This window comes from Anser anser, assembly GCF_964211835.1.
Source record: "Anser anser genome assembly, chromosome: 18".
Classification (NCBI taxonomy): domain Eukaryota; kingdom Metazoa; phylum Chordata; class Aves; order Anseriformes; family Anatidae; genus Anser; species Anser anser.
In genome coordinates, this window is record NC_139739.1 from 3,558,448 (window position 1) to 3,577,744 (window position 19,297).

At 46.2% G+C, this 19,297-nt stretch overlaps 1 protein-coding gene across 14 annotated transcripts in view; it reads right to left on the bottom strand.

The window, feature by feature from the left end:
* The window catches only part of PITPNM2 (phosphatidylinositol transfer protein membrane associated 2), a 132,486-nt gene extending 119,898 nt beyond the window's left edge, over positions 1 to 12,588 (bottom strand). For 5 of the 14 annotated variants that reach the window (XM_083804375.1, XM_083804362.1, XM_083804370.1 and 2 more), the window contains exon 1: positions 12,198 to 12,588. The gene's annotated coding sequence lies outside the window, so the exon portion shown is untranslated. Of the gene's footprint in view, positions 1 to 684; positions 5,521 to 5,572; positions 5,759 to 6,484; positions 12,111 to 12,197 lie in introns of those variants that run through there. The other 9 variants (XM_083804367.1, XM_083804364.1, XM_083804373.1 and 6 more) reach the window with 7 other exon arrangements.
* Between the last annotated feature and the right edge of the window lie 6,709 nt (positions 12,589 to 19,297).

Below are 19,297 nucleotides of genomic sequence, written 5' to 3' on the forward strand. Positions count from 1 at the left end.
AAGGGTTTATTCCCCTACTAGTATACGTGATGCAATGATTTAAAGCCCAAAGGATTTTTTTTCCCTAAATCACTTATTCAAATCTGTACGATGGAGATATATTTAAATATAAAATTTTATTCTCGCTTTGCATTTGAACTTGTGCTTTCCTGCAAAAGAGTTTAGTCAAATTCTTCATTTTAACCACTCTAACACACCGATCTGTAAATAAACAGGAATCCTCACACTCCCTTTCTTTTTTAAGAGGATTAATTATATTCACAAGGTTTTACAGACCAACATACATCTAGCCAGATCGGGTCTTCCTATTTTTACTGTTTCTCAATAATTCACTCCTCAGCTGCATCAGGATTTGCTAATGTCCATTCCACGCTTGCCTTCACCAGGTAGACAAGTTTATAAAGACGCTGGATACGCCAGAGAATATCCTCCCAAAGGGCACATCCACCGCACCGTACGGTTAAACGGCTATTTTATTTACACGGTGCCAGCCCAGAGCCTCATCTCAGCGGCTCTGCAAAGCAAAGTGCAGTTCTCGGAACGAGCAGGGGCGTGTAAGAACAGGTTTCGGTGTTCAGTTGACCCATCACGGGGACGACCCTGAAGGTCTCACCACGCGGCTACACAAAACTGCACAGGCGGCCATGAAACCTCCTCAGTTTTCAAGCAAAGCCATCTTCCTACCTGCTTCAGCCTTTCTCGTTTCGGGGTTGGGTTTCTTCCCTTTTTTGGAGGTTGGGGAAGGATGACAAACTTTCTTATTTTCAGTGACAGCGAGTCTGAAATGATTACTCCAAACAGAAAGAGCTCTCTATGCACTTGCTGACTGTACCGAAATCAAAAGTGATTAAAAGCAAAGCATTTCTGAGCAACAGAAACCGAAACTACACCCTTTGGAAAAATGTAAACACCAGCATTTTCTCTACAGTAAACACTGAAAGGAACAGATAATGAATGGAGCCTAGGACATTATGACACAGATACACACCTCCTTTTTCTGGAATAATCACACAGAATTCACCTTCATTGCATGCCCAAGTCAGCACTTTTTAAACCCACTGCAGCTTGCAGAGGCCTCGCTGATGCTATTCTTACTTTTATTTTTAGGCGTGAGAACAGCTTACCAACTCAAAATTTAAACTTAAGTGTTATGCTTAAATCTTAAAATTAAATAGTAAGGCCCTTATAGATCAGTAGTAGTTAACCCTGCCCACATTTCAGACACATGTAGTGATACGTGGTAATCAAATACAAATTAAAACTGCTTCTGCTCCATAACTGCACTTCTGAAACCCAGGGGACCTCGGGTCCCTGTTAAACAGGGGGCATGGTTGTCCAAAGCAACCGAATAAAACCATTTAGAAGTGCAAGTTAACGCAAGAGTTCCCAAAAAAGCTAGAAAAGTATTGTTATTCCGGGTCATCAGCAGAAGAGGATCAGTACAGGCTTCCTCCCTTTGGGCAAGCTTCTCTCCAAGGAAGTCCTGGGGAGCTGGGGTGGCTTGGAGCTGAACCCACAGCGATCACATCTGGCCCTGGAGCAGCCCCATGCACGCCACATGAGGGAAGTGAAAGATGCAGCTGTCGGCAGACAGATTCACATGAAAACGCACTGTGCGAGGAGGATGAGGTGCCACCCAGCAGGCGGCAAGCAGCTCATTTTTAGCTGAAACATCAAAAACACTGCTCTACACTGGTAGAACTGGCATTCGCCTTTCCAAGGAGGACGATTAATTGCAAGATGCTTTCTCCTGGCTTCTGAAGGCTTGTCTGCTTAACCAAAGCGTCGCACTCCAGTTACCTGTCCTCCTCCTAAGAGGCACAGTCAGCGCCACCACTAAAACGCTTCATACTGGTGGGCCGGGCAGAGCCCCCACCCTGCCATGCCTGGACAAACACTCGGTGACGACCCCAGAGCAGCACACGCTGGCCTCGTGCCCAAGAGCAGAGACCTGCATAAATCCAGCCGCATCCGCACGTGCAGCAGCCCTTGCCCTAGGAAACACCCAGGCTCAAAACTGCTCCTAGCGAACGCTACAGCTGCTTGAGCTCAGCCGACTGCCTTTGTACCATCTGCGTTACTGATTACTTAGCCCTAAAAAGCGTCAGCTCTGCTCACACCCTGCCTGCCCACGGCTCGCAAGCACCAGTTTCAGACCATGGGGAGTCAGAGGAGTCCTTCATCCTCAGTGAAGGTGTTTTCCCTTCTCACATCAGTTAGTCACCCTAAAACAATAAGGGGATATAAACGAGCGACTAAAAAAGCAACAAAGCAGGGAGAAATAATATCAAAATCCTGAATAACTCTGTAATCACATGAAAAGGCTCCAGGATGTGCCAGGAAACAGAGGAAATTAATGAACAAGGAAGACAAACACAGCAGTTAACTAGAAAATATGAGCAGCTCAGAAAGGCGCCCAGATAACTCTTCCCACCTGATGCCTGTGGCACCTGCCCCCTCCAAAGCGCCCCGAGGTGGCATTTCCCCAAGGAGCACCGGGTCCCGGCCTCGCTGCCAGCAGCCAGCCCCAAGGGGAGGGAGAGAAAGCAAACAGCGAAAAGGTTTCCAGAAACGCTCTGGACGTCCCTATAGCTGTGAAAAGCTTTTCACCTGCAAAACCCCCACCCTCCTCCAAGGGAATGCATCAAATACACGTACGCAGCTCCACTCTCCGTCACCCAGTAAGGTGGGAAGGGTTCAGGTGTGTCACCACACACCAAAACCTGCTCCCCACACCCCCCCCAGAACACCTCACCTCCCCAGACAGGCGCCGACCTTCTGCCTCCACGGCAGGATCCCAGGAACCTCAAACAGCAGCATCTGCACCGCGCGGGCATGGCATTGCCCTGAGGTGGGCCCTCACGGATTCAGACCTTAAAAGCTGCTTTTACAGGCATTTATTTACAGCCAGGCTCCCAACTCCCCTCTGCGAGCAGTATAACCCGGCTGATTTTTTCCACGAGTGAAAGCACAGAAGTGGAGGAAGGGAGAAAAGCCTCGTGGTGGGCTCAGCACCTGCGGATGCTGAATACACCTGATGTGTTATGCACGAGAACGCTACCACCACGTAAAGATTTCTAAATGAATCGGCCAGACAGGGTCTCTACAGCCTGCTTCAGGAGGACTTCATCCCCACACCAAATATTTGGATCCAGCCCCACGCTTTATGTTACTTTCCAGTCATTTCTACTGCGTGGATTTCCAGCAGAGAACTCTGCATCAGCTTCCACCTTGCCCTTTCCCACATAAACGTGGCAATTAACAAAGAAATTAGTCAACTATGCAGCATTTCACCTTAAATAAAGCGGCTCAAGCAATAATACACCATTTAATCCATACTTGACAGCCAGGGAAGAAACATTGTGTCTCAGTAACATGCTTAGAGAGGGTTCAAAATCCATTCTGTAGGCCCTGATGGAAGCCTGTCCTTGTCAACGAAAGCCACAATCCATAATAATTCTCAGCATTGTGCTTTTATCCTCCTTTTTATCAGAGCTCATCTGCTGATCAATGAGGAGTCCCATGGAATAGCACTTTGAATTTCAATGTCAACACAGCAGTACTGTGGTAATGATTGAAAATATTTACATATTGCCTCATTGATCGTGGGGTGTTCTTTTCCAACCATCTGGCTACTGGGCACTCTTTTTTTTTTTCAGGGCTTTAAGCAGTTATAAAGCAGGTTATTTGAATGTCTTCGGAGCTGATGTCCAGCGTTGCACCTGAACCAGGCTCTCCTGTCATTTTTAACCCAAAATATTAGCAGTAGCATTGATCCATTTCATCACATCTCAAGGGAGGAAAGGATTCTCCTAAGGAGAACAAAACGAAAAAGCCCGCAGACACCTGCTCCGAGCCTACCGGAGCGCTATGCCAATTCAGCTACAAGGTCTCGTTTTTAATGTGACTCAAGGGTGTCACCACTTTGACAACAGATGAGTCAAATGGAAATATGTCACTCATTCTGCACTCTTTGCCAGCCTCGAGATAAAGCAGCCCTGGAAGGTTTGTTTTTTCCACCTCCAGATGGAAAACCTTCTGATCGCTGCAGTGCCGAGCCCCTGGGCTCTGGAGCACGTGGCTGTGCTTACACCACCTTTAGGAACTGCTCGAGTTGTCCAAGCCAGGCGGCTCAGGCCACTCGCTGCCACGCAGGCTGCAAGGACGAAGCCTTGATGAGCACCCAGGAGCCTTCCTCACCTTCCCGGGCTGGGGTCTGCACGCCCAGACCCACCAAGTGATCCCCGGCCGCAGCAGGCTGCTCACCGCCCCACCGGACACGCAGACCTGGGCTACACGCAACAAACTGCAACGAGAAACAGGAATTTAACCTCAAGAAAACCCAGACAAAAGCAAAAAGGAGGAAACATGGCAACAGAGGTGCTCCGAGCAACGTGGTCGCATTCTGCACGCTGCACCGAGCCCTGGCCACAACACTGCTTGTGCTGTGCTAGCTCCTGCCTCGCTGGTCCCAGCTTTCCAAATATATCTTAAAAAAAAGCTTTGAAAAGCTCATCTGCATACAATCTCCTGCAAAGTTTAGCAGCAGGCTAAATGAAACGCGCGGGAACGACTGACATCTACAAGTTTGCTGCAGGAGGCCTCTGCAGAGGGCTGGGTAGGAATATTAAGAAGGCGGTTCTCAAACAGTTGTTGAGCTGATTTCAAGGCTTTTTTTGATGGCTCCAAGCCTGTTTATAATCAGGAGGAGACTCTCTGAGCTGCTGGTGCCATACACTTGATTTAGTAAAAACGGAGATCTAAAAGTCAAATTATCCTCTGCCTTAAACCAGGAACAGGAATCGTCCCTCAATACCGTTCAGCTGATGATTCTGATAATGATGTTTAAGATAAAACATTTTGATCTCTTCTTCAGTTCTACTTTACCAACAAGGAGTAAAACACAATTTTTTTTTCTGGTTTGTTTACGAGACACGAACTGATAAGCTTTGCTACCCAGGGTCTTCCCCCTGTCATCCTCGCCCCGACACAGCGATGCTGCATTTCCAGTACTAGTATTTCCGAGCAGAGCCTCAAATACCAAAGCATGCCCCCTCAGCACGGCAAGTCCAACCATCTCTGCTCTTCTGACCGAAGTGATGCCTTCAAACCGGGAGGCCGACACGCAGGAGCTGTCCTGAAGCATCAGCCTGTTAAGTAGGCTTACCCCATTTACTTCCCTCAGACGGCGACAGTGTGTCAGATAAACGTGCCCTCTTGAAGTGCCTATTTATAGCAATTAAATGTAAACAAAAAGCAGCATTAGAAGTGGTTTTCTAGTCCCGAAACAGAGGACACATTGTGTCCACGCTGAATGCGTTTTTAAGGATATTCACTGAAGGACGTTTACCATCTGTTGAAGTTAAAACCTGGAACAACGTTTTACAATCCAGATACATGTTAGACAAACAATGGGTCCCAAGAGCCTGGATAAATGATGCTTGAAAACAATGAAGAGAGGGAAAACAAACGAGCTGTTTGCTCTTCTCATTTTCCTTCACTTTGCTTTAGTGGAGTTGTACAAGGTGCCTAAAAGCCCCCTGCCAGCCCTACCCAAAAAATACGAGCCCACCTGGAAACTGGGTCCATCCACCTGGTGCTGGCCCACACGCCAGAGCCACTGGGATTTTTACTGCCCCTTCTCCCAAGTCGCGCCCTGCAGCATCTCCCACGCCTGCTGCTGGTTATCCTTGCTCAAAACAGAAGCCATCTTCCATCTCTCTTTGTAAAAAGCCCGGGAAGTCAGGCACGGGGAGTGCTATAAAGGAGATGAGGATGACAGAGAAAAAGCAAGCGTGAGGCCTTCCTCCCCCTTCTGTTCCTTCCCACCAAATATCTCCGAGTTATTTACATCCTCACGTCCCGAACTCCCCCTCCACTTTCACAGCTTGCAGTTAACCGTGTGCTGCTGGAGATAACACATGGTTAGCTTTCAGCATGTTTAGGCTAGAACACCCTCCGAACGTAACGCCAGGTCGCCAAGCCCACAGAGGGAAGTATTTCCAGCTGCAGAGACTGAGGAGAAGCGCGGGACAGAACCACGAGGCTCTGTCTCCCCAGCACCCGAAGGGAACCAACCCACTCAGCGCAGTAGGTTGACTAACAGCTTGGGAACGCCTACAATTGGTTCTCAACCTCAGATCCAGCAAAAAAAAAAAGATGTAAATATTTAGATTTCGATTTCATCGGATATGATAAATATAAAATGCCTATTTCCTTTGTTAAAAAGAAAAGGAAGGAAAGTAGCACTAACGTAGGTAAACCACCCACACAGGCAAAGCGATTCCAGATTCCATGGTGTTTCTACCTGGAGGAGGTTACCTACGTTACAGTACCAATCTTAAACCAAATTATAATCCCAAGTGAAGTTGTACCCCGTGCATTGGACATACATAAAGCATAATTACACCCATGCCCACATGTAAACACACAAGCAAAACCCTTGGTTGCTCACTGCAGGCAGCCAGTGCCTGACGGTCCCTACCTGCGCAGAGAAGCCAGGGCCCTTTGGGGTTCCCGGTGCTGCCACCGCTCTGCCTCCATCCCAAACCAGCTGCAGGAGCCCCAGGGGCAATCACCGAGCCCCGCAGCAGATTTGTGGTGGCCAGCCTGGACCAGACACACAGGAGAAACCGAACTACAGCTTACCACAGCTGTGCTATAAGAGCCTGAATCCTTCCACAGCCTTTTAAAGCACCTAATGGAATTACAGCCCCACCACGCAGCCAGGTTAACAGTCGTGCAAATTGCAAACTTTGCTGGAGCTGCAGATAACAGGGCCTCACCCCAAACGACCAAGATATGCCCAGGCACTCGACGTGCCAACGTGATTACACGTTCCTGCCTTCCAAATTAGTTATTGCTCTGTTAACAAGGAACGCCTTCAGGTCATTGCTCCGCGGGTTAAATCAGCTAATACGCCTGAATTGGTGTCCCGGGCTCGGTGCTTCTTACATAAGTGCCAGAGATCCAAACAAATCACGGCTCACATCCCGGACCGTCACAAGAACCGCTGCCACGAGGATGGACCAGGAAACTCGCAGCTGATCGCTCGCTGCTCCCATTCCTGAGCACCCACGGCAGCGATGAAGCTGCCTGCCCAGCTGACACCATGCCCCCTCTCACCACTGGCCTGCCCTGGCCCCAGCCAGGCTGTGCCAAGTGGGGAAAGAAGCTCGAGGAGAAAGCCCCCCGTGAACCCGAGCTGCATGAAGGCACAGAAAGGATGAGGCGAATCCCTTTCCCTCGTGGTGCTGAGGGAGGCTCTGCAGCCTCAGCTTGTCCGCTTTGCTGCGGAGGGGAGCTGTAAGGGTCCTGCTCGCTGTGCTCACCTGGCAAACAACCGAGTCAGGACCAAACCCCACACAGAGCCCTCCTTACCCAGAGCATTCAGCACTCAGATTATTTTTTTTTTTGTGAAAAACACTGAGGTCCGCAAGGATGCGGGTTTCGGGATGCTGTAAGCCCTTCAGATCTACCTGAGCGAGATCTCCTGGAGGCTGCTTAAAAATACTTAAAAAACCCGGCGAAAAATCTCCCGTGGAGCCCTCAGGCACTAACTGGGCTGGGGGAAGCTTTAGAGCAGCCGCAAAGGGTTACATTGGCTGCTCGGCCGCCCACGCTGCTGCCCTGACAGCTCTGCTCTGTCCAGCCTCTGCATCAGCCGAGGATTTGCCTTCCTCCCAGCCTCTGCGGCACGGCTGCAGGCAGCGTGCTGCCCCACGGCAGCCCTGACCCCAACGAGCTTACGTTGAGCCCAGCACGCCCAGCCGGGCTGCAGCCTTCGGCAGCCTCGCCACCATCCCCGGCGTGCTGCAGCCCGCACGTGGAGACGCTGCTGGACCGCTCGGGAACAGGCGCCGAGGTGCAGCTCCTGAATTCTTCGCTGCAGAGCCAGCACCGAGGTGCTGGGGGCTCCAGGGGATGCTGACTGCGTCTCCTCCCGCTCTTCTTTTAATTTAAAAATAAAAATAAATGAAAACTTCCCTCTTATTATTTTTTAATTTAAAAAAGTTCGTTCACAGTTACACCTGCGAAAGCCCTCACCTGCAGAAAACACGTGATCGCTCATGACTTCAGGCGCCCTGCGTACCGACTTGGCACTGCGCTGACCGAAACCCCCCGATGTGACAGGATCTGAGCTAGCTCCGTGCTAAATCGCGCTGCTGTTCCTGCATTATCAAATGATATTTACATGTTCCTGTTTTGTTCACTTAAAGTTTCACAGAACTCTTGGCACAGACGCTACCAAGAGAGAAGCCACGTTCCCTTTCAGGTCGTGGGTGAGCTCACGCTCAGACTCCTCAGCCCCAGCACAATGTTGTGGTGTGTGGATTTCCTCCAACATCCAGGAAACAAAGTTAAAAATAAAGTGTTTTATTTATTCCCTTCCTCGCCCCTCACCCTCCAATTACTCCATTTCCACTCACTTTGGCTACTACAGAATATTGTTGAATATAAGATGCTTTTGGGCTCAAAATTAAATTTAGACATATCTCACTAATTTGGGGATAAACAGAAATATTAATTGCATCGTATCTATATCAGCCAGCTTTAAAATTAAATTAGAAGATATCTTCACCATTTAGAGAAACTGACTACTAAGAAAACCATGGTTTTCTTACATTGCTTTTTGTTTCTAAGAAAATTAAAATCAAAGAAATAAAGAAATCGATATTCGTTCCTCCTCCCTTCTCAAAGCAAGGCACGTCTTTCGTAGAAGCCTGAAGAAAAACTGCCAAAAATTGTTTCTCAATGGATCGTGCCTGTCCTAGAACTGGTCGCTGTCATGAATAAGCGAGAATGGCATGAGTCAAGCGACATCCAGGAGTCAGCAGCAGCTTTCATTTGCCATTTTCTGAGGCTTTCCAGTCAGGCTGCCAAGAAAAAAAAACTGAATGGCAAGATTTTTATTTGGGTATGAGGGGGACATTAATGCTGGCTTGGACCGATGGAAGGCACCTTCTTTATATGACCTTGCTTGAAGGATGTGATGCTCTGCGGCCAATTTGCAGAAGCAGTAACAAATTTTGAATTTAAAAAAAAATACGAAGAGAGACTATCTAAATTCAAAACCCCCCAGCACCACTGTCAGTTATAAGTTTTGAGAATTTCTTTAAAAAATAAAAAATAAAAAAAATCAGGACAAGGTCTTTCCAAACTGGTTGCTGTCAACTAAAATGAGAAGTTAGATAAAACTCCCACATGCCAGATGGTAAATCACAATAAACGCTTGGGCTGTTAGATGCACAACAAGCAGCAAGTGCATTGAAATGCACCATCAGAAGTAAGCCCGAAATAGAAAGGATATTTTAATAAAAAGTTATAATCTGGGGGAAAGTTCCTTGTTGAGCTCACCAGAAGCAAAAGTCCTGCACCGAGGGCTTCTTGCTTTCCTCACCACCTCATGTAACTAATGATTTTAGAGTTATCTCAGGCTACTGTCAGCAAGAGCCTCGGAGTTCCCTATTTAGACATCACTTTTGACCCTTTCTGCCAAGTTACTTAAAAATACTGTTAAAGGATACCAGAAATTTGTTTACTCAAACCATTACTGTTTCCTGAACACAGATGCAAGAAAAAGTTATATTAAGAAGATAAACAGCTGCTACTGTATGCTGTTTAAATGGCAACAAAAGCATCTAAGGGCCATAAAGGGAATAGTAAGGGAATTAAAACGCATTTTTATGCATGAAGATGGCTAACATCCGTACATTCATTAAAGTGGTATCAACCATGCTTTTAATTAAAAGTTAGTGACAGAAACTTAAATATGATTAATGAAATCTAACAGCCTACCAGAAGTCAGCTCTATCAAAAGCAAGAAGCACAACAAGCGGCGTTTCCAGCCCTTGCTCGTTTCCCGTCCCTCTCGGAGATGCTGCCACAAGCAGAATATATCGCAAGGACGACAAAGCAGCATTCCTGTGAAAAACAGCAAGCTAGGGCAAGTCTGCAACCCTGCTTTCGTGCTTGGTCATTCTTGATTTTGTGTATCCCAAGGAGGTGTTTCAGGTACCGAGCAGCCCAGGGCCAAGCCGAGGAGCTGGTGACCTGTCAGAATAGCCAGCTACACAGCAACCTCTCGAACGTCGCAGGCACGAGGTCTGCAAAGGACAGGAAAGGCTGTCCTACAAACACCAGCCTCCTACTCAACAGTGGAAAAAATCACTCAGAAGCCAGCGCTGAACTCTGTGACACAGTCAGTCTTCTTGTGTTACTTGGGGGCACAACACAGTCACGACAAAAATAAACTACACGACAAAAATACAGCGCAAGCAAAAAGACTAGACACGGGGAGGGAATCAGTACGCGAAAAGGAGTCCTACAAACCATGTATGTTTCAACATGAGACCAAACCACTGCCCATTTAAGTCACAATACCTGTGAAAGCTGATCTGTGACCACTGCCCTACTGAACTATTGTCCCGTGCAGAGCCAAGCATTTGCAGATTATGTCTTCAAAAGACTTAAGCCTTTTTTTGGCATCATATTATCTACTTTGCTGCTTCCAGAGCATATAGAAGATGGAAGGTCCTACTTCAGAGCAGTTATTAACAAAGGAAGAAGTTGTTTTTGTGTGGTTTTTCTTTTTAAATGCACAATTTGAATAAACTTTGTCTCAGCCACAGCGTTTCAACATAAAACGTTGATCGGACTGCGTTGCGTGGCTGACTGCACAGGGCACTGCTCTGCACCGGGAGATGGGCTCCTCGCTCCTGGCTCTGCTCACGATGCTGCAGCCCAGCACACGCACCTCGGCACGCTCCTCCGTGCTTCTGCTGCTTCTTCGGTGAAGCAAGAAGGGGTTGGGGAGGTGAAGGAAGTGACATTAACCCTCCTGCAGCTGGGCAGGGAGCTAGAATTGCTCATGCTGTAGTCTGCTGGCACGGGGCAGCAATGAACGCTTCAGAACCAAGCCCAGGGTTGTTCAGGGGCACCAACACCGGGCCCTTTTTGTCAGGCGGAGAGGCAACAAGGGACCGCCAGGCCCAGCAGCCTCCCAGCAGAGGGATCTCTTCTTGTAGCCCATCAGCCGGCTACAGAACAGCACCGCTGCTTGTTCTGAAGGGAAAACCTCTCCCTCCCAGCCTCTCCGGTGCAGACACCGCCTCAGGAGCCTGGCCGATGTCCCCAGCCACTCACCCAGCAGTTCACTGACCACCGGGGGTGCCTAAGGCCCAAAAACCCATGAGGATCTTCCCAGGCTCTATCTCAAAGGCGTTCCTCCTGCACGGCTGCTGCAGGTCTGGCCCCTGCTCTCCTGAGGCAGACCCCACAGGCACGGGCAGCACCTTCATCCTCTCCTCACAGCATACTTTGGGGACTCTTGGGCTGCCGCCACCCTGACCCTTCCCGACAACACCCGGTGCCTTGCCAAGAACTAAATTCAGGTAAATTCAAAACCCAGGAGAAGTGCTAACTGAGAAATCAGGATGAGGAGGGCCATAGCCAGAGTGAAGCACCTCACAGGGCGTGCTACGGCCTCATGCCTGGTGTGCTCGAGGGCTGCCCTGACACCCAGTGCAGTTCCGTGCGGCCACGGCCCCACACTGAGGGTGCCCCTCTGCCGAGCGTGGCAGGGGGATCGCGGCCGGGCACTGAGGAGAAGGGCAGCTCCTGCTCCCCGCCAGCACTGAGGGGAAGGCTGGGGCACAACCAAACCGCACTGACGCACCGGCGGGCCGTGTCCAAGCAAGGTTACGCTCGCTTCCCAATTTCACGTGAAATAACCGAAAGCCGAGGCACAGCGCTGCTATGGCTGCGGCGCCAGGCGCATCCCTCCCCTGTCATTTCTTCCGATATTCGGGAAACTTTCCCCGCCGAAGCATCCCGCTGACCGCAGGAGGCGACCAGCGCGTCCCATCCCAGCCCATCCCCGTCCCCCCGACCCCGCGGCACCCCCGGGAGCCACCGGCCGGGCACCCCCCGGCGCCGCGGCCCGCAGGGGCCGTTCCTCCACCGGCCGCCTCAGCCCCGCCGAGGCCCCGGGGAGGAGCCCGCCGAGGCGAGGCGAGCCGAGCCCAGCCGCCCCGGCCCCTCGGGGGGAGGCTGCAGCCGCCCCTCGGGCCCGGCCTTTCCCTCCTCGCCCTCCCCTCGGTTCCAGCCCCCCTCCCGCAGCGAGGCACGGCCCCGGTGCCCGCCAGGTGCCGGTGCCCGCCCCGCCGCCTCCCCCCCCTCCCCGGTTCCTCACGCACCGGCTGCTCCCGGCCGCGGTTCCCGCTGCCGATGCCGCCGCGGCTCGGCGGCTGCCTACGAGTCGCTGCGTGCCGACATGCCGGCGCTCCGCTGGCATAATCCCCCGGCGAGGGTGGGCCGGGAGCGGGCGGCGGCGGCTCCTCGCTCGCTCGTTCCCTCGCCCGCCGGGAGCTGCGGGGGGGAGAGAGGCGGGCGGGCTGCCGCAGCTCGGCGCTGCGGGGCGGGGAAAGCAGCGGGGAAGGCGAAAAGCCTCCGCGCACCGCCGCTGCCCCAGCCCCTGCCCCTGCCCGTGCCGCACGGTTTTATTCCCCAGCCCGAGCCGTGCCCACCGCCGCGGGGAGCCGCCACTTCCTTCGGCGGGCCGGAGCTCCCGCACGGCGGGCGGCTGAGGGGGGGGGGGGCGCCGCCTGCCGGCCGCGGCTCGCCCCGCTCCGCCGGGGCCGGGAGGTGGAGGCCGGGGGGGGGAAGCCCAGGAACGCGGCCCTCCGGCCTGGGGGAGACGGGGTCACACCTGAGGCTTCGGTCCCTCCAAAATCTGGGGGGGAAAATCAGGGTTTTGACTATTTCTTGCATTCAAAAATCTCGGAGGAACAGCAGCAATGTTGGCTGTTTTAACTTTTAAACTGTTGTCAGTTGTCTGCTTTTTTGTTTCAGGGTGCATCGCTTCTCCTCCCTGCCGCAGCTGCAAATTATTATCAGCAAGCAGCCTGTTGGTAAACGCTGGGTAATTCCCAACTCGTCAGCCTCACGGGAGCTGCGCAGCTGCTGTCAGCTCCGTGCTTTGGCCTCAGCCTCAAGGACTCGCACACATCTCCTCGGGACCTGCTCCGTCCCAGGTCCCATCCCTGGAGGTTACCCACGCTCCTGGGTGCCCAACTTACCGTACTCAGCAAGCATCATCTCTTTTGTAAGGACTACCTGCATTGCTGCTGTAAAATCCAGTCACTTTTTATTTATTAAGAGATAAAGTTCCCAGTGAAATGCAGACCATAACTAAAGCTATCAATGGTACAGAGACTTTTTTTTAAATTGTTTTCTATAGAAGGGGACAAATAAAGAGACTTTTCCTAGAGTTAAATCTCAATAAACGTTACTACTCCTGCAACTCTCATCACAGAGAAACTATGCACGGGAGGGTCTTGCAGGGTCAGTCTGAGACTAAGAAAAGCCGGAGATCTGAGCAAAACCTAGTAGGGTCAAAGAGGTGATGAATGTCTACATAGCTGACAGGTGCCAGATGGAAGAATGCAAGAATAAGACAATTGAAGTCCTGCTCCGAAGAAGCCTAAGTTTCTGCTCCTCTAGGCCTTATTTCTCCTCAGCTATGGAAAGAGACAATACATTTGTGTTCAGGCAAAGAATTTTGAAAGGGCTTAAAATTTAAAAAGACATTATCCAGAAGAGTGCACAGCAAGTGCAGTCATATTTCCCAAACGTGCCCCACTTTTTTTTTTTTTTACTTTTTTTTTTTTTGATGCTTCAGGTCTGATTTTCAGAAGCACTAAGCATTCAGGCCTCCCACTGATTTAATCTGGAACTGCAGATTCTCTGCCCCTCTGAAGAATCAGGCTGAAGGCACCATACTGAAACAGGTCACCCTAAGCCAGACATTTATTTGAAAAGGTTGTCCTAGAAGTTTACGAAGAGCAACACTTAGATATTATTTTTTCCCTTCAGTGTTATAATAGAACAGAAATAGCCTAAAGAGCTCCAACAGATGGAGGAGGACTTTTGATTAAAAAATAAATTCTGACTCACACTTCAGTTTTCTGGATGTAATAAAAAAGTACATGAATATGAATAGCACTGGAGAGAATGGAGTGAAAGTAAAGGGAGGTTATAAGGAAAAGGCAGTGAAAGAGCTGAACCGATTTACCTGCTTGTTTCAAACGCTTGTCAGGGAAGTTCTGTTTGGGTTTGCTGCAGTGCTCATGAAAGAACAAGACCATTAATGGACCCACGTTAAGTTTTCTAGTGGTGGATTCCTTGTGAAAAATGCTGCTTGCTGAATGCTGCTTTTGAAGGATACTTCTAAATTCTGCCTGTTAATAATTTAAAATGGTGGAAAAAACTTGTTCAGCTAAATACTGGAGTTGCACTGGGAAGTCAATGTTCTTTTTTTTTTTTTTTTCCCCCCTCCCTCAATCCCTCTTTTGAGGGAAAATGTTAATTAAGAATATGAAATACCATGAAAATTCTGAATCTATTGGTGTAGCCAGGAAGTATATTCAAGCAAGTCATCTCCAAGCATTCAGGCCCAATTTCAACATTTTAGAGTAAAAGGGAAAATGAGTAATTAGCATCCTTCATTTCTCACCAATTCTAATCGTATATTAAAAGCAACCCACATGGCAGAAGTGGAGGCACAAAACACTTTATATAAAAAAAAAAATAAAAAGGCTGTGCATGGGTAGGACAGTTCTTCATTAAATATCTTAAAAAAAAGCACTCTAATTTTAGAAACAGACCTTCACAAGCTTCCTTTATGACAGCTATTCTGGCCTTTCCACTGCAAAATAATCACATAATTGGTGGCTAAACATCTTGAACAAGGACAGAATTTGAAACACACAATATGATTAAAACCTACATTATCGCTGATGTAATATCCCAGAACCTATTATTGTTCTTGGGCTAGAGGAAAGAATCTAATTAAACATTTATTTAATATTAAAATGCAAACGAAAATATCAATGTTGAACAGTAATTCAACAACATGCCAACTAGCAAGTACATATTTTTCACCAAGAAAAATGCATGTATGGTCACAAAAATAGCTTGGATTTCATTTGGAAATGCGTGCTTTAACTGCGGTCAGAACACTGGCATGGCACAAAACCCCTAACTAGCATATTAAAACAGGAACTTGAGTAGTTACACGTCCTGGGGTGTCGGCTGGAGTTGAGCTGCTCATTGGGAGACAAGCTGGCCACTGTCAGTCTCATTAATCCCGGTCCTCGTGATATCAAAGTATTACTCCCTGAACTGTTGGGAGACACCAAATAATTTAGAGCAGTATTTTACAAACATAGCCAGAGGCAGCCAAACTAGCAAAACATATACCAATTTGCAGCCAGCCAGCCATAATGAAAGTATTCCTCACAGTTTTTTGTCACAATGAAAAATATCCAAGTTATAAGACTTAAATTAAAAGGATTTACCATATAGCAGTGGTTATCTAACACTGGTAAATTCATGTTGCTTTTTGTATGAAAATTCAAAATTTACTATTAGCTATATTTACAACATAGCATAGATATTTATAAAATGGTGAGGAAAATGAAGTGCAAAAAAGATAACACGGTCATTTTCCAAAAACAAGCTGCCTTTTAGTTTCTTCTTATTATACACTGAATATCATTATTTAAAAATAATTAATATTTCTAAAAATATTACAATACAGGATAAACATCAATTCCTCAACAGTAACAAAAATATGTTTAAAATATAGGTGGCTGTTTGAAGTACAAAATATTGCTGTGTGTAAAGGGTAACATAGTTGTAAAACTACTATTTAGGGTTTATAAAAATACAAAACAATTCTGCATTTACTGAGTGCATAATTATATATTAGTGCAAAAAAAAGCTTATTTGAATTCAAGAGTGAATTGTCAAAGATTTGCAGAGGTACGTAAAACATGAAATCTTTTCAGAGTCATGCGTATTGATCCCAAATCCCTGTTAATCCTTTCCAAGCGATCTTCCAGGGCTTCCTAGCAGTTAAAGAAAAGAAAGGGAAAAAAAAAGGATTTAATAACATACAACAAAATCCAGTGATCCTTCTAAAATGAATAAACTACTGTTATTCCTACATTCAGCTAGAATCCTTTCTGATATATTGTTAGCATATTCTGTTAGCATCCAAAACCAGGAGCCAGACCTGTAGATTTATCTTTTTTTTTTTTTAATGTGTGTGTGTGTATTTGTGGGTTGTTGACTTTTTTCTTTTCCTTCTGCTCCCATTCCTTTTTTTTTTGGCTTGGGCATTCGGAGTCAGACCAATAAAAATATTACATAAACATATAACTATTATTTTTTGAGTTATTGTCATAAATCACACAAACTTACACCTTTTACAAGATAATTCAGAGTATGTTTATGATTAAATTGAGGTAAATTCCCCTTTATCTTTTAATGCTTTAAAGTCTAGAGACAGCATTTTAAACAGATTCACAATTCAGCCATATTCAGGAACAACTCTCAGTGGAATAGTAATTTCCATAGTAATTGCACTTATATCGATTTCAAAATTTGAACTTTCATCTAAACTATGTATCCTCAAATTGTGGAAGAGCAACTGAAGAGAACAGTTGTAGGTAAAAGTTTTTGCACCTGATTTAATCTTGCTTGCAAAGTCATTCTTCCAGCAGAACAAGGAATTCGACTCAATGCAGCCTCAATCTAGTAACAGAAAATATTTCAGATGTAAATTAGAGTTTCAAGAGCCAATATATTCCTTCCTAACTAACCTTACAGAGAGAGAGGGGTGAGGTACATAGGCTACAGATACATGTCCAATACTGTTCTTAAACAACAACTTATGTTACCATAACACAATGCCACACCAAACTAATACAAAAGTTAATCGTATAGGTAGACACTCAAGGAGCATTTTGAAGAGAGCGCTCTTAGTTGCCAAAATAGCCTTCCTTGTTTGAAAGGCTGAGTTAAGCCACTGTCCACTAAAGAAGAAAGTAAGTTTACTCCAACCCTTCCATCCACACTGTGTTCATGTTAAAATGACTCTCCTTTAACAAAGTTAGGAACAGGAAAGGACTGTAGTGTCAGAAGCAGAGCAGGGAATGATAATGGCACATTCCCACATTAACGATGGAGATTACCCATGAACTTCAGCCATGCGTGGGATAGGTAATACAGCTATACCCCTCACCTCTCGTACAGTAACTATGTTTAGTCACAACTTTAAAATAAAAAATCATCTTTGCCTGTTGCTTTTCTTGAGTCAGCTCATCAAAAAGCCTCTCTGTTTCAGCCAGAGTCTTAATCCTCGGTGCATACTTGAAGTCTCCCTCACAAGGTGACAGCAATGGCTCATAGTTCTGCGCTACGCTCCTCTCATCCCATGCTGTTGCCTTCTTCATTCCAATATTGACGGATTCAGCACAAGAGCTATGTCTGACACCTGAATGCTGCCTTCCTATCAACAAAACAGGGCTCTTTTATTTGTTTTGTAATTGTCTATTAAATTATTAGATAGGATAGAAAAAAAAAAAACAAACAAGAATAGCAGCGTGATCTTGGAGGTATATAAAATGATAGGAAGTAGCAAAGCCTCATTTGCTTGCCTTAAGCAAACTTCCCAGAAGAATGCAAAACATTTGGATGGGTCATCTTTCAGCGATCTTTATAAAACAGCATATTTTTTTTGTTAACAAACAGATTAATGTATTGTGCTCATTAAGAATTACTGGTACAACATTTCTAAATATCACCATGTAGACTAGCTGTCATGAAAACACCCATCTAAATAATTACATTAATAAAAACAAAAGCAGAACATTGTGACAAGAATTAGAAAATTAGAAAGATTTGGTTCAATCAATCATTTCAAAAAAATCTTAAACAACTGGCTTTATTATATTTACTCTTTCTGTTACTAAACATTGCATTACAGATAGGAATTTTATTAGTTTGACTGAGTATGTACATCTTAATATAGACTCTAGTAAGATATGCATTGCATAACTGAGTTAAGCATAGGGAAACATATTGCCCTTCTTTCTCAATTTAATTATTTTTGTTTTTCTGTTGCGTTTGTGCACACACGCATATACATAAAAATAAAATCCTGTATGAATGGTATTTCTCAATCTACAGTAATAAGACAAGATAGAGAGGATTTGGGGAAATTGAACCTCATAGAGTAACATGTCAGCTTTCTATTTAAACAGCTGTTACCAATGTGGAAGAAATTATGGTAAAAATGTTTCTGTTGGGAGAAAAAGTACATTTTATAAACTCAAAAAAAAAAAGTACAAAGAAACATTTTCCCCTACTTTGGAGGATTACCTTCTGTATCATCTAGTGAGAGAAACTGGAGCCTTTTTCTTGGATTATTGTGCTGTAAAGTAGAGGCAGGACCAGTTTCCAGGTCATCTAGAAGTATATCAAATCTACAGAATGAGGAGCACACAACAGTTACTCACTAGAAATAATTTATCAACTGAGGTAGTATTTAGCCAAGACACTTAAAGGTAGGAAATAAACAAATTGTTTATAAAACAATTTTCACAGTAGTACCATATCCCAATACACTCCCAACTGCATATACCAAAATGCTTCATTCATGTGTCTTTCTTCTGGAATAGGCCAAACCACACTCCTGAACATACTCAGCTCCCACACAGTCATTCTCAAAAACCAGAGTGGTGCTACGCATTTCTTCTTCCTCACACGTGTCCTACACTTTAATCCTGCAGCTAAGCGTGTTCTCTAAAACTCTACAAGCTTTGCCAAGCAAAGACCTCTACAGAAACCATATTATGTAGCTCGGTTACCAGAAAATTCAGCTCATGCATCTTCTAACGTGCTTATAAATGACGCAATAGGTAGATACTATTTTCAACTTTTATTTACATTTCCTGATAAGCTGCCTGTAAATCTGGACTTACTCCACAAAACAATTCTTTTATAACCTTTTTGTCACCGATCAATGTCATTGCAAGATACGTAACAATAAACACAACACCTCTCCTTGGTAAATGCTAAGTTACAGAAATCATTCCAGATTTTTCTCGCCATGTTTTAAGAAGTAAACCTTAGCTTTATGTTTAGAAATCTTCACATGACTCAGATTTTCCACAACTTTTTAAATGAACAAAAAACAGCAGGAACAGTATTAAGCCTGCATAAACATACTGCTGCTATTACAATCGTCAGAACACAATTGTATTCACAAAATTCATACCTTGTCACTGTGTTTTCATTTTTGCTAAGCAAATGGCTAAATCCAGGAGAGAGGTTTTCTTTTGGAGATCGTTTTGGGCTGTACGTCACAGACACTGGCGCCAACATTATCTCTCGTCTTGCTGTGAGAGACAAAGTACATTCAAGTACCTAAAATTCTCCCTGCTCAGTA